The 25,190-nt window shown below is 47.3% G+C and overlaps 1 pseudogene; it reads left to right on the top strand.

Annotated features, from left to right (window-relative positions):
* Nucleotides 1-810: 810 nt before the first annotated feature.
* On the top strand, nt 811-17,137 carry LOC141571254 (malate dehydrogenase, mitochondrial-like; annotated as a pseudogene).
* The last annotated feature ends 8,053 nt before the right edge of the window (nt 17,138-25,190 follow it).

Raw genomic sequence — 25,190 nt, 5'->3', positions numbered from 1 at the left:
ACCAGCGGGCTTCTTGTGATTCTCATCAGCATTCAAAATGCCCCCAACTTTCTATAGCTTCCCAGGATTGAATGACCTCCCTCAAAATTGTCTGGATGCAAGCCAATAAAACAAGTGTTAAGAAAGAAAGGTCACTGTACCATCTGCCACTGTCCCACCACCCTGTCTTATGCTCCCTGTAAATATTGCAAAGGCACAAATCAATAGAATACAAACCCCATAAAGTCATTCCCAAGACCCAGTCCAGTGCCTGGGTTATAGTAGCTGCCCAATAAATATGTTCACATTCAACCAGAATTTGTCAAATTCTTATTGTGTGCCAAGTGTGTGTTGTTCTGTAAAGATGCAGTGCAAAAGGTCATCACACGGTCCCTACCTTCACGGAGCTGGCAGGTTAGTGAATCATTAGCGAAAACACCAAGTCATGCACAAAATACCCCTGGGAAGCACGGCCAGTGCAAGAGCTGAAGTTATGCAAGCGTCAGGATGTGTTAGTTCATCCAAATATTTATTCATTCAACTACCAATTTGTTCAACACTTATTTTTCAAACAGTTTCATCGTGCCGCGCTTAGTGGATAGGCACAGAAGATACACATGGGAATAACACGTGGTTCCCGGCCTAGAATCCCACAGTCTGTGAGAAGATAAACTAAGGAAATAATAATCATACAATGTGACAGATGATATAATAATGTATAAACTGCAGAGAAGCTCAGAGGTGGAAAGTACTAACTTTGCTCTAACATCATAAGGGATATTTCATATCACTAGGGATTTTCCAGGAGGTCAAGGTAGGGAAAGGCATTAGATGAGGGGGAAGGAAAGTTCAAGCCAGGTCTGGAAGCAGGAGAAGCATGTCATTGGGAAGGCCTGTGGGAAGTTTGAGGGGCTGGACATCAGGTACAGAAGGAAATAAGGTTGGAAAGTTAAATTGGAGCTTGAAAGTCATACTAAGGTGTGTCCATCTCACTCAGGCAGTGGCAGGGGGCACAGGAGGAGCCCAGATATCAGTGCTCATAGACCGCGAAGGTTGTGGGAAGGACAGAGCCACTGACCTTCTCTTACAACAGTCATCCAGTGCCGCCTTCCCAGCTGCCTTCAAGCAGAAGGGGCATCTTACGTGATCTTGGCGAGGTCCTCGAGGACGCTGTGAGGGCGAGGGAGAAAAAGTACCTGCCCAGCGCCAAGAAAAGCAATTCTCTTCACATAGAAACTGCACCCAGTGAGAAACGTGAAAGGGACACTTTGATCTCTGCAGCACTGGTCTCAAAAGGAAAAACATTTTGGTTTCTTGGCTTTGTTAAGGGTCCATATCCGAAAATCCTTCTTTGGAGGAGAGTAGGTGGTTTCAGTTCCTCAGGACACGTGGAAGCCACAGTGGGGCAGATGGGTGCCCTATGGGAAAGGAGTTGGGGGACAGCTGCTCTGGAATTTAGACTTGGGGCTGCTGGGAAACCAAATCACCTTGGCCAGTGCTTGGGTTCTGTTGTCGCATTTCCATCAACATATCAGACCCAAAGAGGCCTTTTTGCAAATCATGTTCTTGCCAGCAATGTGGGGAGGTAAGGAGGCTGCTAGGAGTAGCACTTCCCTGGGGCGGGTGGTAAAGCTGACCTGAGGAGATGTGGCAGCCCTCTGGCTGACCTGCATGGACACGTCCCCAGTCCTTGGCCTGAGCCACGGGGACCCAGGGGAGTCCTTGGTGGGAACAGCACAGAAGGAGGGACCCCCTCTGCTCCCTCCTTCTTAGGGGTGACAGGAAGGGAAGTTAGCTGTGGGGGGCTGGGGACTCTATTTCTTCCTCTGTGCCTCTCTGTCTCTCTCTGAGAACTGCGGGCACCAGGACGACACCCTCTGTGTAGCTCAGTGCCCACCTTTGCTTCTTGTCACCTCCAGCTACGATGGGGAGATGATCACGTGGAAGGTCCTCTCAGGCCACATGTACTGCGAGCTGGGACCCCCCCAGCCCCTCTGATGGTGCAGAAGGTGGAGACGTAGGCGAGGGGCGGGCTCCCGGCCACTGCGCAGACCCCAGCAAGCTTGGTGTCCTGCCAGTTGTCTGAGACATGTCCGTTCTGGACTGCTTCCCAGGGATGGGGGCTGGCCTGGCTTCAGGTTTAACTTGAAGGATGGAGGGAGCTTAGGAGTTCAACTAGCTCAGTCCACATCCCCGGGCACCCGTCCATCAAAGCCCATGTCACGGGGAGCCGCCATCTCCAGGGAGCCCTTTTCTCTCCCACTGCCCATGTGAAGGACTCTGTCCTCTGCAGAGGTCCTCGGGCTTTATCCAGACAAAGCTCTCTCCTAACTGCTTCTTTCACCTGCTAGCAAGTCTGCTCCCCCAGCCCAGATCAGACTTCATCTCCTGCTGCGTCCCTCATCTGTGTGCCTTCACAGAGCTCTATGCCACCCTCATCACCAGCCTCCCCTGCTGGCTCCTGGCTCCAGGGTCCTCCCGTCGCCCAAATCCCCCTATACCGCCCACCTGGGTCTTACTACTTGTATATTTGATAGCAAAACCTTTCCACACCCACCCTGCACCCCATTCCCCCTGAGTTTTCTGCCCTTGTCCCACTTCTTCAAGGACCCCTCTCTCTGCTCATGTGGTCATGGGCCCATGCATTCACTTATTCATTCAAACACGAGTGATGACCTCCTGCTCTGTGCCAGGCTCGGTGCTGGAGCCGCTAATCGCGCCCCTCTCCCTCCAAGTCCTAAACCATCTGAAAACTACATGTGGGAGACAAATGGAGGCTCCACTTATCCATCAGTTTCGTTGCTGGCTGTGCTGGATTGGAAAACTGGCAGGACCACAGCCCAGCAGCTTCCTCTCCCTACCTGCACAGTCCAGGCTCATCCTCCCTGCGGGGCAGTCTGCAGACACTCACCTGCCACCAGCCAGGGAGTCCACTGCCTCACGCCCATGGAGCCCGACAGGGGAGACACAAAGCATTGGGCATTTTTGCATAAAATTGGGGAATTCTTACATCTCCTGAGGCCCAACCAGCAAATGCTTAGAGAGCCATGAGCCCCACATTACAGTCTCCTGTTTTAGGCATTTGATAACTTACCAGCCAAGGAATAGGTCTAATGACTCATTTGATCAGAAAATATCTTTAAGCTTCTCCCGTGGGCACAACTCTGGGGCACATGCGTGGAGGAGATCAGGAGAGATGTGACGCCTGGTGCTGCCCTTAAGGGACCCAGTCTAAATTCAGAGACAAGATGTGCACACCTGACACATGCAAAATAATGATACAGCAATGTGATCAGCCTCCCTGCACCTGAGAGATGCTGCAGGGCAATGGTTAGAACTTGAAACCACTGGACACTGTGGGATTATAAAGAAATTTTACCTGTAGATTTAGTATCCTATCTATTCCGAGCCCCCTTTACTATATATAAAAAGATTCCTCTATGAAGCTCTTTCTGAGAGAGACTTAGCATTTTAAAAATCTTTGGGGAAAAGTGGTGGCATTTCCTTCTAAAGGTTTATTTTCATTGCCATTAAAATGAAAATAAAGTCACCAGCCAAGAATGCAGTGTTGACCTTTCAGCCAGCAGTTCTAATTTAAAACCCTGTTTGCAGCCGCATTTATTACTTACGGTTATGTGACTGCTGGTTCTGAGAAACTCCTTTTCTGCTCCTAAAATGCTAAGCCAGCCATAGCTACCAAGAATTCATACTATGTCTGCATTGCAAAAATTGCAAAAATGAGATGGAAATGTATAAAAACGCCTCATTCTTCCAAAAAAGAGCAGCACTGTCTCTTCTCGAAGGTCAGTCCAGAACATGGCGGTCTCTTCACACGGGGTTGGTTAAGAGGTCATCGTCTTATTTGGAAAACCATCTGGATAGTTATTCTGAAGTCTGAAGTCATCTCAGTAGCGAGGGGAGCTGAGAAAGGCAGTTGAGCAAGCAAAGATGGATGAGCTGAAAACAGGTTCTTCCTGCCGACCTTTCACCGTGTTAGCTCCCCTCTTCCTTATGTCGGGGGTAACTTATTCCCCTACAACAAACAGGAAGAATTCAAGAGTGAAAGAAAGAGACCAAGAGACTGCAACCAGGCTAGAACCCAGGAAATCAGTGAGCTCCCTGCTCACTAAAGCTTTTTATTTTCTTCTTCTTTTTTTATTGTGGTAAAATACACACCACGTGAAATTTACCATCTTAATTAGTTTTAAGTGTACAGTTCAGTGGAATTCAATGTATCCAGACTGTTGTGCAGCCATCACCACCATCCATCCCCATAACTGTTTTTATGTTGTAAAACTGAAACTCTGTACTTGTTAAACACTAACCCCCCTCCCCACCAGTGCCTGGCACCCACCATTACACTTTCTGTCTCTACGAATTTGACTACGCCAGGTACCTCATATAAGTGGAATCATATAGCATTTGTCCTTTTGTGACTGGCTTCTTTTACTCAGCCTAATATCCTCAAGATTCATCCAGCTGGTAGCATATTACAGAATTGCCTTACCGTTTTCCACAGGGACTGTACTGATTTACATTCCCCCCAGCAGTGCCCAAGGGTTCTTATTTCTCTACATCCTCACAGTGTATGTTATATTCTATGTATTTTCTTGTCTGTTTTATAATACCACCCTAATGGCTTCAAGTGGCTTGATTGATTTGCATTTCCTTAATGATTAGTGAAGTGGAGCATTTTTTCATATGCTTATTGGCCATCGGTATGTCTTCTTTGGAGAAATGGCCTCTATTTTTGAATAGAGTTGTGTGTGTGTGTGTGTGTGTGTGTATGTGTTTGTATTGAGTGTTAGAAGTTCTCTATTCTGGATACTAATCCCTTATCACATATATAATTTACAAATATTTACTCATGTTCTGTGGGTTACCTCTTTACTCTGTGGGTAATCTTTTGAAGCAAAAAATTTTAAAATTTTTGTGAAGTCCGATTTTTATTTATTTAGTTAGTTAATTAGTTAGTTATGCCTTTGGTGTTGATATCCTAGAAATCACTGCCAGATCCAGCATTGTAAAGTTTTTTCCTATGTTTTCTTCTAAGAATGTTATTGTGTTGGGTCTTATATTAAGGTCCTTGGTCCATTTTGAGTTAATTTTTACATATGCTGTCAGGTAAGGATCCAACTTCATTCTCTTGCATGTGGGTATCCAGTTTTTCCAGCACCATTTGTTGAAGAGATGGTCCTTTCCATGGTCTTGGCACCCTTGCCAAAAATCATTTGACCATAGATATATGGGATTTACTTCTGGGCTCTCTATTCTAGTCCATTGGTCTACATATCTGTCTTTATGCCAACACCACACTGTTTGGGTTACTATAGCTTTGTAGTGAGTTTTGAAATCTGGAAGTGTGAGTCCTCTAGTTTTGTTCTTTGTTTTCAAGTTGTTCTGGCTATCTGGGCCTCCCTGAGATTGCATGTGAATTTTAGGATGGATTTTTCTGGTTCTGCAAAAAAATGTTATTAAACTTTTGATTGAGATTTCATTAAATCTGCAGATCACTTTGGGTAGTATTAATGTTTTAACAGTATGAATTCTTCCCATCTGTGCAAATGGGATGTGTTTCCACTTATTTCTATCTTTAATTTCCTTCAGCAGTGTTTTGTAGTTTTCATTGTACAAGTTTTCACTTTTTTGGTTAAGGTATTTTATTCTTAGTGAAGGGAATTTATGTTGTCTGTGCCTCCCCTCTCTCAATTCCCCAGACCCTGCCCCCTACGTTAATACCTTCAAAGCCCGATAACCTGAGAGTAAGGTAACACTTAGCCCAAATCACTAGCCATGCATCCAGATACGAGGGAGAACACTGGGACTGAGGACCCAGGCAAGAGACACACCATGTGCGTGATCCTCCATCCTGCCTCTGAGACCCCTCAGTCCCCCAAAGACAACTGGAAAGCCCAAAATGGAGGGCATGGGCTTTGGAGGCAAACAGACCTGGGTGTGAATGTCAGCCCCTCCACATACTGGATGTATGACTTTGCAATGTGGTTCTCTCTAAACCACAGTCTCAGGGTCACTGTCTGTAAAATCGGGAGTGTAATGTCTACCTGGGATTGTTGTGATTGCTGAGTAGGGTCATGTTGAGAAAATGCTTAGCTCAGGGCTTGCACATGGAAAGTGTCCACTAAGCAGACAACCCTGGCTCTAATCATGGTCCACGTGAGGGCAGGGCCTGAGTCTGCTGTGTCCACTGTGATTTTAAAGGTACGGCACAGTGCCAGGCACAGAATCAGGCCAGAAAGAAGTTGTTGAACGATTGACAGCCTGAATCCCAGGGGACCCCACGGTGGAGACACATGGGAGCAGCACAAACACCATTATTTCCACAGCTCCTATTTACACAAGACCATTGGCTTCACCCCCAGCCTGGGCGATATAACCACGGAGCCCGCAGACTCAAGGTCAAGAGAGGCAGTTGCCACACTCCCAATATCCAAGTAGCAACGTTCTCTGTGGCTCTTGGAGGTTTGCATCTAAGTAGGTTTGTAGGATTTGTATTCAATTGCAAATATTGCAGTTCTATGTACTAAGCACTCTTGGCAGATTCGAGCTAAGTGCGGAAAAAAAAGACAGGCCCTGTGTGGATGGTGCTCGAGGTCCAGCAGGAGGAGAGGAAGCCCAGGAGGTGGGGAGCTGTGTTGGGAGGTTCTTCCAACCCTTAGCTGTGTTGTGAAGATCATGGTTTGACATCAACTCTGCCTAGAGTGGCCCCTCTGCCCAGTGCCCCCCCATTTAAAGATTCCAGGTCCAACGCAGCTTCCTTCCCATGAGAAGCCTTCTCTGACCCCTCCCTTCTTCACATACTACAAGGCCTCCACCCCCCACGTGAATCAACAGTTCTCTGCTTCCCCTTCTTCCCACAGCATTCGGCACGATGCCTAGTTCCTACTAGAGATTTACCAGATGCTGATAAAAAACAAGGGACTGAAAGAATGAGCATACTCAAGGCCTTGAGCCAAGCTTTCATTTTTCTAAGTCTTCGTTTCCTCATCTGACCATGGGACTAATAATTCAATACCATGTGATACAACATGGTTTTACGTGTTGGTAAATGTTAAAGGTGATATAAAGGTTACCTGGTTTTATTCCAATTCAGGAATTCCTAGGGAGTGGGGACCTCTTGGGAGGTCCCTGTAGGGTCCCAGGCTAAGCCCCCAAATGCCCGACCTGCTTGGGTTCAGCTCTCCCAGCCCCTCCCTCCGGCCCACACCAAGTTCTTAATGCCTCTCTTTCCAAAAGTCCTAAGTCGTAGGGCAATGTTGGGGTGCCCTGGGCTACCAGGGCCCTGGAGCTGTCACATCTGCCTTAATGCCACTAACAAACTGGGCTGGTTCTTGACCAGAGAGGCCACCAGCTCTGCTGTGTGAATGGCGCCTGCTGCAGGCCCAGGTCAGCTCTGTGACATGGGCAGCTGGAGCAGAGGGTGAGAGAAAGCTGTGAGCTGTGCAGGGAGAGCAACAAAACACTCCTTCTTCCCCAGGCCCAGAACAAAGTGTTTCCTGCCTTGGCTCCTGAAGACTCAGGAGGCCAAGCTGGAGTCAGCCGCTGCTTTCCTGATGGCCAGCTGCCCCGAGGTGAGAGTGCTGCTGTTTCTCAGACAGGAGGCTCCAGGCCCGGCTTGCCCAGGAGGGGTCCTTCAGCACTCCCAGCTCTCTCCTGCAGTCTGCTATTTCCCTCTGGCCGTCCATTCTTTCTCCTGTCCATTCTAACCCCCAGGAGCTCAGCCCTTGGGCAAAGCGTCAACACAGCAATCCCTCCTTTTGCTTCCCCTGCCAGGTTCTGTCACCTGGAGGCTGTTCGGTGGGGCTGGTCCCATTGCAAACTTTGCTCCTGTAGGTTGGCCAGTGGATTGGAAATAACTTCCATGCTTCTGTTTGTTTTACTTTTTTGACACCATGCTGGATATGTGACATGGGGACTCTGCTGGGTTCCAAGCCCTCAGCTTTATTTATCTGCACAGCCTGTCTATTCACTGTAGATTATTACAGGCAGAGAGCCTGGTTCTTACTATAAATAGGATACAGCACTTCACATGTTGTCTGACAGGTAAGCTTCATCTGTGGTGGGTGGCGTGTGTGTCTGTGATAAGCTGTGTGTGTGTGTGTGTGTGTGTCTGTACTGGGCCCTGTGTATGTGGTGTGTGTGTGTGTGTGTGTGTGTGTGTGTGTGTGTCTGCCTGTTTGTCTGTCTGTGATAGACATTCTGTGTGAGTGAGCATCTGTCTGTCTGTCTGTGATGGACTGTGTCTGTCTCTCTGTCAGTCTGTCTGACTGCCTGCCTGTCTGTCTGTCTGTGATGGGCATGTGTCTTTCAGTCTAGAGACAAAGCCCAAGTAAACAGCATGGAGGTGACAGCAGGGGACGCCCTCGCCAGCGTGGCTGACCAGGAAAGTTTTTCTGTGTCCCCAACATCAGGGAGTATGGCCTGTGGGGACCTGAGTGCAGCCTCCCAAGAGCTAGCAATGAGCTCTTCATGTTAAATACAATTCTCGTTTAATATTCTGGTTGGTAAAATTAAATTGTGCCAGTGAGGAGAGGTCTCTTAACCTTTTAAGGATGGATTTAGAGAAAAATATTTTCATGAAAGTACTCAACGTTGGCAAGGACACAGGAAAATGGAGACTCACACGCTCTTGGACAGCGGGTACTGGCGCACACTATCAAAAGGGCAAGCTGACAATAAGTATCTGATTGAACCGCAATCCTACTTCTGAGGATTTGGATGAACGTAAGAATAAGAAATGTGCACAAAGATTTAGTTGTGAATCAACATATTGTTTATGAGAGAGAGAGAGAAGATAGAGAAAAGCTAGGTGCTCATCATAAGGGGAATTGGTTAAATACATGATGCTGTAATACATTGGAATATCATTGAGTCATTAAATATGATGCCATATATAAAAATGTATTCACAGGAAAATATTCATGATGAAGTTGTTAAATGGAAAAGATCAGATTGCAAAACATTTTTATAGTATGAGTCTACCTTTGTTAAAACACAGAAGTATATGAAAGTCTGGAAAGATATTCGCCAAGGTTTTAACAAACGTTCTCTCTGTAGATGAGGTTATAGATATGTTTTATTTTCTTCTTTTTTGGAAATCTATCTTTTCTAATTTTTCTGGATACATAATTCTTAAATAATAACAAAATATGTTTAAGATTTTAAAACCCTTCATACATTGTGAAAGTGCTCATTTTAGGGGGAAAAATCAATCAGCATGTAAGAATGGAAAATTAAAAATAGTGTTTGTTTCTCTGACCTCATCTACCACCTAAACTGTCATTTCTGCTTCCTAGTAATAAATTTGAAGTTCCATCCAGAAAGTTTCTGTGCATATATATGTATATGTGTATATACCGGGGCGCGTGCGCGCGCGCACACACACACACACACACACTCATACACAGACACACAACAGCCATAATTTTCAGGACTTGTTTTTTTCTTTGTACCACTTAAACAACTTTTCAAATAAGCATATTTAGGTCTATTTAGCATACTTAACATTTAGCATACTTAAATAGCTATATAATATTCCATTAAACACATTTCTGTAAAGCCAATTTAGAGGTAAATATTCACATACTTCTCTTATGGTTAAACATTTCCTGTCCCACCACAGGAGAAGTGTACAGGCTGAAGTAAGAGCAATTGTAATTTAGAAGTAGGAGTGGTCTGCCTTGCGTTGGTCTTTACTCCAGGCACTGGGAGCGTAGCTTTTACCAGGCTATTTGAAAAATTATTTTGATTACTTGCCCACTCCTGCATGCTTGCCAAACCCTAAGCAGTGTAGGAAACCATAGTGAAAGCACCTTGCATGGGTCCTATTTTATTTTACGTCTTTGGACCTGGCATGGGGTCTTGCAGATAGTAAGTCTCAGTGAACACTTATTAATGTATCAAGACCAGTACCTCTCTCACCAGCACGCCAATACCTCTCTCCCTGCTGGACATTCACCAGACCTGACCCTGCCAGGTATGGACTGTTACACAGCATCCAGCATCACAGTACTTAACTCCCCCCCATACTCAGGTGTGTTCTTTCCTTTGATTTAGATGTGACATTCTGGTGGGCCCATGTCAGCATGGTGACATCGTGAGGATGATACGTTTTAGAGTTAAAATACTTTTCACAGCTCTGATCAAATGGACCCTCGCAGAAGCCCTCTGAATTCAAATAAGAAGGCTGTGTTACGATTCTGCTATGGATGAAAACAAGATGTATATGTTGCCTGCACAGCGCAAAGGAAGAGATCCGAAATTTTACATTTTTTTTGTAAACAGATGATTGTTTTCCTGGAATGAATCTGGTATATTAGTGTAAGTTTAGAAGCTTAGTACCTGTAAGACTTTTTTCACTGGAGTTGAAAGGAGTCAGGGCTAAGGGCAGGACGTGAATTCTGGCCAGAAGGTTCTTACCCCCAGACCCATCATCCATCAACTAGTTTGACTTATTGGGGCTGCAGCTGGGGGGTGTGGAGGAGGTGTGGTGTGGTGGGAGGCAGGGAGAGAATGGTGCCAAGAATAATTCAGAGGATTAACCTGGCTTTGATATTCCAACTTTAATTAATGGATCCAATGGGCCTTCCATGCTGGGGCAGCCTTGGGGCATCTCTTCTCCCCTTTTGTCTCAGTAGTTTGTAGCTGAGAGAAGAAGACGGGGTCTCCCTTGACCACACTGTGAGCAAGTGGAACGTCCTCCTGGCCGTCACCTCAACGCCAGGTCAGGGCCTCAGATGAAACCTACACTGAGTCGTGAAGTCTCTGAGGTCAAGTGTGTTGGTCTGCTCCCACTGCCATAACAAAATACCAGACTAAGCAGCTTAAAGGACAGGACTTCATATCTGACATGTGAGCAGTTCAGGAGGCTGGGCTCTGAGATCAGGGTGCCAGTGCAGTCCGGCTCTGGTGAGGGCTCTCTTCCTGGAGTGCAGACCAGCGCCTTCCTGCTGTGTCCTCTCGTGGCAGGGAGAGGGCCCTCTAATGTCTCTTCTTACCTGGACACCAATTCTATCAGCTCAGACCCTACCCTTTGCCCTCATTCCACCTCGATTATTTCCTTAAAGCGCCTATCTCCAAATACAATCTCATTGGGGGTTAGGAATTCAACATATGAATTTGGAGTAGTGGAGACATAATCCATCCCATCCCATAAAATCAGCTTAATTTCACAAATATCAGCAGAATCAAAGACATTTAAACTTAGAGGACTCAGCTGGACTGAAGGCAATGAGTCTGGTAAGGAAACATGTCATCCCAGGGTCCTCTGTTGGTGGGAACAGTTCAGGACTGGGGGTACCGTGTGGTGGGAAAGACCTAGGCTGAGGGGGCTCCCTGGCTTTTCTCAGAGAGGCTATGTACCTGTCTCAGCAGGTTATCTGGTCTCCCTGGTTCATGTTTCTTAAAGCAGGTGCTAGCACTATTTTTAATCTATGCTGCATGTTCGTAGTGCATATTGAGTAATTTATTTACCAGGGGATGCATTTTGTCAGAGGCGTTCCCGGCTCAATTCTCCTGGGTCAGTTGCCCTGGAAGGATTTCTTAATGATCTGTGTAAGCAGAACTGAGTTTGGTAAAGTTGATCTAAAAAGGATGAAGAAGACCTAGCAAATCTTTGCTTTAATTAGAAGACAGGTTACCTTCCATCCTATGCTTACTACTTACTAATGTGTCTATTGTTTCAGGGACTTTGGGCGGAGTGGCCCCTGGGATACTTTCACTCCTGCCTCCTGAAGCCACCCCAGGGTGCCCTGTGAGATTCTGACACACCTCCAGAGCATGCCTGCTCCCCCAGTGCCGGACAAGGCGCCCCTGCTAGACACACAGGAGAGCAGGAGCCAGACAGCGTGGTGGAGGAAAAGGCCAGTCCAAGCTTGGTCTTGGCACATCTGAGCCCCTGTGTTTACTTTGTCACTTGCAGGCAGATCAGCGTGGAATCCACACCACAGCCTGAAAGAGTCAGGGCAGGACCCACAATAAATGTCTCAAGATGACGCTACTGCCCAGAGCCAGGAGGGCTGGCTACGGGGGTGTGGGAGCTCATCTCCCAGTGTCCTGACTTTGTCCTCCTTTTGGCCAACAGAAAGGCTGCTTGCTGTCCATAGCCGTGGAACACGAGCCTCAGCACCACGTGCAACCCAACTGCCACATCCGAGAGACAGACACTGAAATTTCAGCCTACACACCATTAGGAAGTACATTTAAAAGCTGGGCTTCCTAACGAGTGAAAGGAAGAAATGATGGCGTTAGTGCCCAAGTCGATGAAAATCAAAATTGGAGCAAGAGGTTTTGAGGGGTCCCTGGTAGATGGAGACTTGATTTAGAGCTCAGGGAAATATATGGATTTCCAAGAAACTCATGCCCTTTAACAAATGGAAAAGAAGGGCATTTCATGAGCTATTGCTCACTGGTTATGTTACAACTCATAGCAGGACACCTGCTCTGCCAGCAAAATAATGTCTCTTTGGTTTTTCCTTGGCAGCCTCTAGAATACCGAGCACACAGCGCAACCTCACCACTGACTTCTGCCTAGAGCCCCAAACATGTTCAAAATCGGAAATAAAGGGACTGGGCAAGCATAGATCAAGGAAACCTTCTGTCTTGTCAGAGGTCTCTCACGTTTGCATGACCAAGCTCTCATCAGCGTCCCCCAGATTATAAAGAGGTGCTTCGGCAGCTCTCAGGAGCCTCGGATGTGACTACCCGGCACTATCGGCCCATTTAGAAATACGGTAATTTCCGTGTGTATTTGATACAGAGAAAATAAATGAGTTCATTAATTTTGATAGGCTCACAATTTGGGAAACAAAAGCACAGGGGCAGGGAGGTGGGAAGAGAGGAAGGAAGGGAGTGTGCTGATGTGCACAAAAACCTGGGCTGGATGCTACTGCACAGGGACAGAGAATCAGACTCCAGGTACAGATATAGGAAGGGAGGAGTGAGGGAAGGGGAGGGGAGGGAGGGGAGGGGAGTGAGGAAGGAGGAGAAAGGAGGGTGAGGGGAGGATGGAGGGGGAGGGGAGGGAAGGAAGGAGAAGGGGGAGGGGAAGGGGAGCAAAGGAAGAAGGAGAAGGGGAGGAAGAGGAAAAGGGGAGGGGAGGAAGGACACTCAACAAATCAAAACATATAACTTCCATGATGTTTGCTCTCCAACGGTGAGGTGAGCGAGGGTGAGACAATAGACTTCACGAGTGACCTTGAGCTCCTGTAAGGAAACCATTAGGTGCTTTGATGTTTATTATTCTGTTCCATTTGACTGCAAGTACTCCAGAAAACAATCTGCAAATTCCTTCCAAGAAAACTGCGCAGAAAAAAAGGACCTGAGCCCTTAGATAGTGTCCCTGGGCCTGTTGATGGGAATCCAATCTGTGAAATTACAGAACAAGGTGTTTGCAGCCCTGGTTGTGTCAGGCTCACCCAGGTTCTTTTACCGTGCTAAATGTCCCGCTGCTCAAGGCATGTAAGCCAAAACTCAAGAGGTGATTGGTGGAAAGCAAAGTAGGTTTATACAACATGCCAGAATTCTGGGAGGACGGAGGACTCCTGTCCAAAGGCCATTCCCCACCTTCCCTGCATGGCCAGAAGGTTTTATAGGCAGATCAGGAGAGGCAGAACAAAGGAAAGGAGAAGTTGTTTAGGCAAGTCCTGGAAAAGAGCGCTTCCCAGAGGTCTGGCCTTTCTGTCCCTCCCTCAGGAGCCCTGTGCAGCCACCTGACCTCCTGCAGGCCAGGCCCTGGACTCCCAAAGCTGGGAAAGCCTGGGGCACCACAGTGCCCTGTGTGCTCTCCAGTGTCCCTGCCCTGGGGCGTGGCTGCCTCACAGAGAGGTGGGCGAGTGAATGGGCGCCTCTCCCCACTGTGTGAGGAGTGCTGTTCCCAAGGCCACACACTGGCCTTCTTGGGTCCCCTCACCAAGCTCAGGAGATGGTAGTGGTGATGTTTGCACACATTGTGAATGTAATACCACAGATATGACACTTTAAAGTGGTTAATGATGAGGCAGAAAAGGGTTATTAAAAGCAAGCCCAAAGGGGGCTGCCCAGGCCTGCACCCCCTCCCCAGGGACCCCCCAGGCTCATCCCCTACAAATAACTCTAAGATTTCCAAACACTCCTAAAAAGAGGAGCTAAGACCCGATTGGTTCTAACTGGTTCCTCACACGTGCGCAAACTGTTAAAACCTGTCCATTACTTGAACTCTAGCTCTATTGTAATACAATTGAAATAAAATGAACCTTAAACCTTCCCCCCACCCCATGGGCTTTTCTGTATGCATTCTGGGTAAGAGCATGCACAGAAAGAGACTGGTGATATAAACAACATATGTCAATCAAAGGACCTCAGAGGGATGGCACATCTCCTGCTGTAAGAAAAGTTACCTACCCATTTCTATATAAGAAAAAGTTAGCCTAGAGTATGGGGCAGCGTCTCCCTGAGCCACTACCGTTAGTTTCCTACCTCGTGACTTTAATAAACATGTCTCATCTTTTCTCTTTTCTGTGCCTCTTGAATTCCTTCACGCTTTGCGAACAACCAGGGGTATCAAAAGACAATACAGTTCAGATGGTAAAGTTTATGTTGTGTATCTTACCACAACTAAAAATTAAAGAGCGAGAGAGAGCATGAGGCAAGGCCCTTAGGCCAGAGAGACGGGAAGTTGAGGGCACTGTGGTGGTTCCAGTGGCTGGCACAGTTAGGGGGAGGGTGACAGGACAAGGACAGGACTATGACAGGTTGGGGCTTGAGGGGTGGACGTAGATGGCTTTCTTTCCAAGGTGTTTAGAAATGAACAGGAGGGAGGGTAGGAAAGAGTGGGTGACAGAAGATCAAGTAGATAGAGTGACAGAGGGTCAACGTGCATACGTTTTTGCCAGTGGAAATCTGCTACATTGGCAGGTAGGGCCATGCCTAGCTGGGGGCTTACATTTTAGTAGGGGGCAGCATGGAGCCCCCAAGTGTGGCTCAACACTTCCTGGTCCTTTCCCCCCTAGGCTGCTGCCTTCCTGGAGAGTGCCCGAGCTGGGGACCTTCCAGTGCCACCAGGTCACCTGTGTGTCCGCTCTGGGGGAGAAGCCAGGTTTATCTATCATTGGCTCGGATTGGCTTAATTCAAAATTTTTTTAAACAGGAGAAAGAGAGGAGGGAAGCTGCTGGACAGGGAAGTGACAAGACAGCAGTTTCCTTGCCTGAGTCCCAAAGACCCCAGGCTGCTGTGTCCTTTTCTCGGCCAGTCCTACTTCCCGGGTGACTGGAGCGCTCTGAGTGAGATTTGGCTTTGACCAACAGGCCAGAGGACAGGAAGGATTGCAGACGACACTTTTGGGCTTCTTCCCAAAGCAATTAGAGCTTGGATTTAAGCGAACAAGTTGTATTTGAGTGTTTTCTTCCATGGGAACCATTATTTTATTGAGAGGGGACAGCACTGAGCTGACGGGCTGCTGCAACTGCCACGGGTGGGCCGAGCACAGCCGAGAGTAAAGGGGCTGCTGGCAAACACGCAGCTGAGTTTTGAAAGTTTACTTTGTGCCAGGCAAGCCTTGGGTAGGAGCTTAGCTGTATTATGTCACTTATGCCTAATGACACCCCTATGGAGAGATGCTGTTTTTACCCCATTTCACCAGCAGGGAAACTAAGGCTCAGGCAGTTAAGTGGCCAATGGTTAACGGTTAAGTCGATGGCACAAGAAAACCCAGGGACATTGAAAACTCTCCATCACCTCAGATCCCAGCTTTCATAGAAAAAACACGGAGTCTACAACCCCAATAAAATATTTGGGGTGACAACCCCGGAGGTGGTAAGAGTCAACGCTTTTGTTGCAGAACTGAAGGGTTTGGATCCAGCTCCAGTCAACTCACCTGCCATCGGTGGCCATGCCGGGAAGACCATCATCTGTAGTCACACAACAGCCTAGCCAACTGTCCCCCCGTGTCTTTCCTCAAGGAAAGAAGAGTCTGTGAGACTGTGCCTTTCTGGGTCTTTGTTCCATCCTTATGTTTACACCTTATGTCTCTCTGTCTGGTCCCCAAAAGAAGGTTTGCAGCCAAAGACGGGTAAGATATCTCACAGGAGATACAACCTAAGCCAGGCGGAACCGAGTGGGGACCCCCAATGAGCTGCCTTAGAAAAATATGGGAAGGGGCCTTGCCTCCCCTTCCCCCTGCCTGGGAAAAGCTGTTGCTGGCTCTGCCTTTTCCCTGGCACCTGTTTGTGAGAGAAGTTACAAAAACAACAAAGATCAGTTCTCTCCACTTAGCTCAACAGAACTTACAAAATAAGAGACTTGACCCTTCTGACCCTGAGAAGGTACATACCTTAATTAGGACATTGTGGGACCTCGTACTTCAGCTGTTGACTGACAAAGGGTGATTGAGATAAATATTTTTCTGTTATGATGTGTGAGTTTCAGAGACCGTGTGAGAAACAATGTTGCTTTCTCTTGTTTTTGCATACCTATTCAATAAAAACCCCCAGTCGGCCATATTCTGGGCTCCAGTCCTCTGAGACTGAGAGACCCCTGGCCTTCGGAGAGATTTAACTGCATTAAGTATCTGTTTCTTTCTAAAAACCTTAACCCAAACCGCCCCTTCTTGCACCCTCACTGCTGTGTTGCGCTGGACACAACAATCATCCCCCTGCTCTCTCAGTGCACGCCCAAGGTGGGCTTTCCCCAGGACCAGCTGACAGCCCTCACTGGGCGCATCCAGGAGGCCGGCACGGAGGTGGTCTAGGCTAAAGCTGGAGCAGTCTCTGCCACCCTGTCCATGGTAAATGCTGGAGCCTGGTTTGTCTTTTCCCTTGTGGATGCAATCAACGGAAAGGAAGGAACTGTCGAATGTTCCTTTGTGAAGTCCCAAGAAACGGACTGTCCCTATTTCCCCACACCATTGCAGCTGGGGAAAAGGGCATGGAGAAGAACCTAGGCATTGGCAAAATCTCCCCTTTCGAAGAGAAGATGGTAGCTGACGCCATTCCTGAGCTGAAGGCCTCAATCAAGAAAGGAGAGGAGTTTGTAAAGAACATGAAATGAGAGCAGTTAGTGAGCAATCCGTTTCCTTGACTTATTAAGGCATCACGTCACTGTAAAGCCATTTCAGATACCTTTGTATTTCTATTTGCTTTAATGATAAGTAGTATATTAATGTTATCATCCCTCCCCAATTGCTGTCAGTCTACTGGTGGGTCAATAAAAGTAGGCTTTGATTTTTCTTTTTCAAAATCTCTTCCATAAATACAGTGATTTCTTCCCCCATTAAAACTGAAAAACAAAACAAAACGAAACAAAAAACTACAACGTGTCACAGCTGCCGGGCACAGAGCACAGACGGCACTCATCTCATCATGGGCATCACTCATCCTTGAAGCAGCCTAAGGAGGGTCCACAGGTGAGAAACACCCGCAGAGAGATTACGTATTTTACCCAAAGCCACAGGGCCAAAAATTCAAAACTGAAACCTTAGTTGTCCCCACTCACTGGGCTGTAAGTGTCCAGGACTCATCTGCGGTCATTTTGCAAACAAAGCCCTTGAGGTACAGAGCCCACAGCTGCAGACGCGTGAGCCCAGCCCCTTCCAGCATCCGCTCACCCACAACAGTACCCTTCTTAGTCCTGGGCCAGAGCCCTGTGACCAGGCAGCTGACACCTGCAGGACCTTCCTGCATCTCTGCCCTCTCTCTCTCCACAGACCAGCTCTCTCCATATTGCAGGAAACATGGCCAAACCGTCTCCAGGTTGTCGTGCAGCTGGAGCTCCACAGACACACTAACTCATGGGTTTCAAGTCCCAAGTCCCCAGCAAAGGGACTTGCTGCCTTATTCTGGGTCAGTACTTATTTCGCCCCCCCCCCCCCCCCGGGAGGGCTGGGTGTTAGGCTATATGTAGGCCAGGAACAGGAACCTTCTTATATCTTAAAAGCCATCTCGTTTTGCTCCGTACCTTGTACCTGCCAGCTTGTGTTTGCCTTAGGCCTGGAAAAGCCTCCTGGAATGTAGAAACCATCAGATGTTGTCTTGCTTTGTACTTTGTTTATCTCCTAGGGGTGTGTGGGCCTGGGAGGTCCCAAGGAGGCCTGGGGGCCAGGATGTGGAGCGGGAGGGCTCGGTCATGCCCCAAAACCCTTGGTTGCTAGAGACAATGCAACGGAAACCCCCTGACGCATTGAAGGGGGAACAGCCTCGTTTACCCCTCCTATAAAACTCCATACTCCTGTTTGCTCAGGGAGGTTATGGTCTTTTCTAGCCTGACTGCTCGCAGCTCAAATACCCCAAATAAATTCTAATAGACCAATTTTGATCTCCCACGGCTCATTCCTCCAGCGACTCATTCTTGCAGCCGTGCCTAACACTGGGGACTGGTTCCTTTAACAATGTCTGCTTCTCCTAGAGCCATGAGGACCTGCAGGCCCTGCCATCAGCAGGACAAGAGGAGGGTGCTGGGTACACGGACACACCCCTGCATGTCTCCTAAGGCTGGGGATGGACTCCTATGGCCTCACACTGTCAGACTGTTCCTTCCTTCCTTCCTCCCGTCCCTTCCTTCCTTCCTACCTGCCTTCCTGCTTTTGTACCTTTTTGCCTTCTTCCCTTCCTCCCTTCTTTCCTGCCTTCCTTCCTCCCTTCCTTCCTTTCCTGACTTTGAATCCTGAGTGTGGGGACAGAGCCCCAGAGAGTAGTTTACAGGCTTTTGGCCTCACGTGAAGGGGTGCTGGCTCGGGTGGTGATTGGCCGTCGGCTGTGGCCGGTTAGCCGATTGGCCGCTGGTATAACTGCTGCGGCTACAAAGGATTGCCGAGGAGCCGAGCAGAGCCGAAGAGAGCGGAAGAGCAGAGCCGAGAGAGAGGAACAGAGGAGAGAGTGGAGAAGAGTCGTCGGTCGGTCGGTTGGCGGAAAAGCGGACGGCAGGTCAGCGTCCGGTGGGCCCAGCCTCCAGTGAGACCGTGGTGGTATGGCTCCCCTACCTATGGCTCCGTGGGTGTTCCTTTTCGGCCTCACCATATCCTGCGTTCTTGTGTGGGGAGCGGGAGCAGAGACCCCGCAGGCCGCCCCGCCTGAAAGAGGGCGCGGCGAGAAGGCCTCCGCGCACGACAAATGGCGCAGCGAGCAGGATCTCCCGCACGACACTGAGTTTTCTGCTTCCCACTGAATCCAGGCTCCAGAGGCACCAAGAGGTCCCAGCCCCAGCTCTGCCACCAACCTGCCAATAGCCCAGAGCACAGCTTTAGCCCTGAGCCTTAATTTCCTCAGCTGTTAAAAGGGGAGGGGAGAGCCATGTGCCCCCCAAACAGGTTGAGCCCTCTGTCTCTGAATCTCTGAAACTCCTAAGTAATCAGCCTAACTTGTTCAGACCCCCTCTTCCTACCCTGCTTTTTATAAACCATTCAACAGTGGATTTCTCTCTATTTTAATGAAGTATTCATTTTTAATCCTCGATTCTTGGACCATAACCTTTACAGTTTAAATCTGGGGTCCTGGCCTGCCTACTAGGTACTATTTTCAATTGAGGGCTCTGCATGAACGCCGCTTTCCTGACGCCAGTGCCCCCTCCATTAACTAATCCCTTGAGGAGATAGTGACACAGGTTAGTTACCATGTTGTTAGGTAGACAGGGAGGTCCCTGGTGGAATAAACAAACATAGCCATATCCTGAGACTCCAGGTTCTGAAATGGCTCATTCACTCCAGGACAAAAATATAATGTTGCCCTGAGGTTAGTAAGTTATCTCGTAAATCCCTTTTGGCTGGACAAAGGAGCAGATCTGATGGATAGGGATGGTGGGCAAACAGCACAAACCTGACAGACAAATTCCATTAGAAGGCGCCAGCTCCCTTCTCCAAGCAGACAAGGGAAGGTATAAAAATAAGAGCTTTTGCCTCAGTCACTGGGCACCCAGTCGGGACCCCCTCCCACTCGGGAGCTGTAACCCTTTGCTTTTAATAAGCTATCCTCTTTTACAATTCCTTGCCTCTCCTTGGTCCATGCTTCCATTCTTTGGTTTTGCGAGACATGATCCTGGCACTCAGGGAAATTTCCTAAACCAATAATGCCATTACCGGAAGTCAGCGCTTTCAAAACAAAACCCGTCTTGTAAATCCCACCATGCAGAGCTCCAGCAACCCCCAGGTGCAGCACGCCTCCTGTTGGCCTGGCCTTGAAAATGGGGCAAAGCAGTGAAACCCCGACTTATTTCTCACTCAGCATCTCTTTCTGCCCGCTTCCCCCACCTTTCCCACCTCTACAGCTGGAATCCTGCTCCCCTTATCTCCTGTCCATCAGAACAGGAGCAGTGACAGGTCCAAGCATTACCCTCAGTGCCCTGAAGTAGAAAGTCTGGGAAGTGCTAGATTAAAGACCATCAGATGGGCCTGTTCACCTCAGTGCATCTCGGAGCCCTTAATTTTCTCAAGTGCCCATGAAACCCCAGGAGAGGGTGTTTCCCAAACGTACTTGCCCAGGGAACCCCTTCTTACGTTGCATCTGGTGGGATGAGTGTTCTGAGGAACACATTGTGGGAAATGCTGTTTGAACTCCACCCCTGACTAAGGTATACTCCATTCAGTCCTATGTGGGAATCTTTTCAATCTAATGGTCAAGCTTCTTTGGTCTTAAAGTTTAAAGAGCTTCCATAGCTCTCTGCTTTCAGTTCTCCCTCCCAACAACCCTGTGACACAAACACTGTTTCTCAAAATTTTCAGATGAGGAAACTGAGCTCAGGAGGCTCCTGGTCCCACATCTCACCTCTGGCATGCCTAGGCGCCGGCTGGTGAACATACAGGGAAACTGAGGCACAGGGAGTATGTCAGCTCGGCTACTATAACAAAATGCCATAGACTGGGTGGTGTAAGCAGCAGATAGGCATGTGTTTCTCACAGTTCTAGGGGTTGGAAATTGGAGGCCGGCCAAGTGCTGGTGATTTGGTTCTTGGCGAGGGCTGCTTCCCAGCTTGCAGACAGCCGCCCTCTTGCTGTGTTCTCGCATGGCAGACAGAGGAGGTTCTGGTCCCTTTCTCTTCTTATAAGGGCCCTTAATCCTGTCACGTGGGCCCCTTCCCCGTGACCTCATCTAAACCTAATCATCTCCCAAGGTTTATCTCCAGCGCCATCCCATTGAGTTTAGGGCTTCAACACATGAGTCTGGGTGGGACACCAACGTCCAGCACATAACAGAGCTGTAACTTGTTCAAGTTCATCAGCAAGAAGGTGGCAAGGCCAGGTTTGGGCCCGACGTCTCTGGGTTCCTCCATCTGTCCTCTTTCCCTTTGTACGAGGCCAGCGTGAGGCCCCCTCAGCCATCGGGTGGGTAGCATGTGGTGGTCTGGTGGCAGGAAGGGATGCTGTCAGGAGGCACGGGACAGCCCGTCCCCACCCCCACCCCCAAATGTCAGTGGTGCCGAGGCTGAGAAACCGGTCGCAGGGGAGTCCACATCAGTGATTCAGCCAAGGTCATGTGACATAGACTTGGGTGAGGAAATGGAGAATCAGACAAGTCGGGCGATCTGCCTACAAACCATACTGGTTGTGGTGGAGACAGCACTGTGTGCCCTTGAATGTGAAACCAAATCCTTTCCTACCCAAAAAGGTGCTCTTTCCACTGCACCCTACTGTCACTTGTCCTTAGGTAGGATAAGAATTAGGGGGCCCACGGTATACTGCGGCAATTCTGAGAAAATAACACCACTAGTGACTGGAAAAGCTTATCATCCCAGAGTTTTCAAATATGTCACACGTGCTTATTTGATTTACAAACCACATGCAAATAGACTCAGAAGCAACTAATATTGACTGGTTGTCTTTTAGGAAGTGCCCTGGTGTAGCAAAGCTAGGTCCCTGAGAAAACCACGGCGCCTCTGCTACAGCCGGCAGCCGCCCCGGGGAGCCTGCCCACCAGACTCCTCCACACTTTGGACAAAGGGCAGCTCGCTCCAAATGTTAAAAATATTAAGACTCAACCTCCCATTTCAAATATGACATAATTGTTTTGTGCTGATTAAGAAAGTGAGATATTCCTTCACAGTAAGTACCACTGCGAGACAAGTCTGGATATGAGCTGACAAGCGGTAATTTTGAAAAATGATCATGGATGCTGCTGCTGAAGGCAAACCACTGACAACAGTTGCTAAAGTTTATTCTCTGGTCTCTTGGAAGGGAACTCTCAATCGCCTATTTTGTAGAGAGGCAGGCATGTCACTTCTTTTTCATGAGCAATCAAGGACAATGAAAGTCAAGGAAGCATCAGGGATTTTACCCAAGAACAGTTTCAGACATAACCAACATTCATGAACTAGACTCAAGGTTCAATTCTGTTCATTATTGATTACTAAAGTGACTAGACTTTTTTAGAAGTATTGTCATAAAGTGACAATTTCTGTGAAAATTACACATGAAATTCAATGCTTGCTTAAAAGAGCATTTATCCAAATTGGTCCATATATATCATCACAATTGTGTAAGCCAATGATATATGTATTATAAAATAGTCAATGTGACATTTTCTTCCTACATCCAAAAAATGCAATCCTGAATCCACAAACTATAGCCACCACTGTTTGAAATATCGCTTTCTCTTTACAGAAAAGTGAGGCTGCCGAAAATTTCCACCCTTTAATAAAAACTGGCTTAGGCCAGACTGATACTACCCCAACCCCCATCATCAGACACTATTTAGGGGGAGAAAACTTTTCCCTTTCATATTTTAAAAATCTTTGTCTTTTGTTTTTTATGAGCTTCCCAATTGTATAGCGACCTCCCTATTTTCACCTCTCAAAGGTTACTTTGAGTATATATATTACCCCCATTTAGTGTATATATTAGGGTGCATTAGAGCCTAAGAAAAACCATGAGGCAGATTACATAAAAATCCAAGGCTTCTAAATGGTAAAACAGTTAAATTACAAAGCAGGAAAATGTTTCAATATTGATAAACAGTTAAGAACCTTAATAAGAACATATTATATAAAATCAACATTCAACTTTACAAATTGAGAGTAAAATATACATGAAATACAAACAGGCGAATTTAAAATGTTGAAGTGCACACCAGACGTATCAGTGAGACGTCCCTTAGTGCCGAATGGCCGTGTGGATTGTGGACTTGAACATCTGAGAAACGGGAGTGCCCAGGTTTGCTCCCAACTGTGATGCTTCCTGTGTGATCTTGTAAATTTCTTAACTTCTTGGGTGAAGCATTCAACTATGTGAGATACCTGGTCCATAGTAGCTAAACAGGTATGATAGACTGGCAAGTTAAAAGATGAAATCGCCCCTTGGTAAGGGCAACTGTAGGGAAGATGTTGAAGAAAATTTGCCTTCATTGGTTGATGTGAGCTTTTGTCTATTAGCTTTTGTTTGTTCCTGTATGTGACGTGATTTCTGTGCTGTGATCAGGGGTTAAGTAAATTCCCCCTTTGGTCTCATTCTCCCGAGCAGGGAAGACATGGGATGAGGTTTTCTGTTTGGTCTTATTCTCTCAAGAAGGGGAGATAGGAGATGACGTTTGTTGTTCTGTCCGTGTTGTGAGGTGATGGTTAGCTTAGGGTTGAAGAAATTCTTGATGAGGGGTTGAGAAAATTCCCTTTTTGTTCTGTCTGTTTCGCCCACATCAGCAGATGAAGTGAAGAAGTAGCTAAGTTATATCAGGACGACGTGACAGGCACGTTGCCAGGCTTTGGAAGACCTTGGGCTGATGGTCCCGAGCAAGAACTGCAGATATTGCTTATCCGGATGAATTGGCCCTTCAGCGGGATGGACAGCATTCATATCAGTAACTGCTGGACCCTCCCGGAACTGGCCATTCCCGGAGGCAGAGGCAGAGGCAGGAACAAGAAACTTGGCTCTGAGGTACATCTGAGAAAATATGTAACAGACCTGAGTTGGCAGTGTTACTATTTCATCATTTGGTCATTTGTCATTGGTGATTTCTCATCATTCTAACATTCTGGACTTCCAGCAACATGCAGCTTATGAAACCAGGGGGATGTCCTTTCAGCCGCAAATGTGGTGAGGGCTGGCTTGTTCCCGGCCTCTCCATTGTTCTCCACGGTTAGCCTTCTTGAGAACTTGTTAGCATTCAGAAAACTTGTGTGCCCCTTGCAGCTTACATCAGATGTCCTAATTTCTAACAACAGCAACATTCTTCAGATTGTTAACACCTTGAAAACTTATATACAGCTTGCAACTGATAACATCAGAAGACGCCTTGACTTCCAACGACAAAAGACAACACCAGCAGCATTCTTGGGAACTAGCAAGCAGCGGTGTGGGAGACGCCTGAGTTTCTCTCAGCTGCAGACCTGGCAAGATTTTGACTTTTCCAGTGCTGTGCTCCCCGTTTGGTGAGCTTTTGACATCTACTGTAATAGTTACTATCCTATAGCTTATTACTGCTTTTGGATACTCCTTACTGATGTTACTTGTGTATTTAGCCAAGTGAATTTTGATCAATAGTAAACATGCGTTCGGTTCTCTTAAACTTGTATACTCCTTTGACGTGACATTGGTATCAATGTGTAGTCTTAACGACCTTTGCTTTCTGTCATTAACACACTACTAATTGCCTGTTTTGCTATTGCATATTGCTAAATAAATTGATTAGCCCCACTCCAGCGTGTCCCCACCCCCACCCCCCGGCTCATTACAGCAACCTGGCCAGTTGAAGGTGCTCAGACTCGCACCTTAGCAGGCAATGTGGCTTCCTGTTACCTACCCTAAGTGGGTATGACTTCTCACCCCATCCCAACACTATCATTTCATTCTTGGAAAATTACCAGAGAAGACTCATCGCAGCATTATGTAGAAGAGCAAAAACTCAAGAAACACCTATTAATCCAATACTAGGAATGGTCAAAAATGTTTTTATGTATGTCTTTAATGGAACTCAGCACAGCAGTAAAGTTTAACACCCGATTAAATTTACTTATTTCCCTGGTATAGTTTTAAAAAGCAGCCTACACACTGTAACGTAATACCCATACCAACACACACACACACACACACACACACGACACTACACTTTCATTAGGAAAAGGCTTGAAGGATATGCAATAAGACAATGCTTTTTTTCTGGGTGTTGGATTATAAGTTACATTCAAATTTATGTATTTTGAATTTTAAATGTAATAAACATATGCTACTTTTGTGTCAGGAGAAAGTTATTGTCATTTAGCATATGTAAGGGGCAGCAAAAAAAGGAACACTGGTTTTCACATA

This window comes from Rhinolophus sinicus, chromosome 16 (genome assembly GCF_057876585.1).
Source record: "Rhinolophus sinicus isolate RSI-liver-muscle chromosome 16, RSI-T2T, whole genome shotgun sequence".
Taxonomy (NCBI): Eukaryota; Metazoa; Chordata; class Mammalia; order Chiroptera; family Rhinolophidae; genus Rhinolophus; species Rhinolophus sinicus.
The sequence above is the reverse complement of the archived record's forward strand: the minus strand, read 5'-3'. Positions and strand labels throughout refer to the sequence as shown.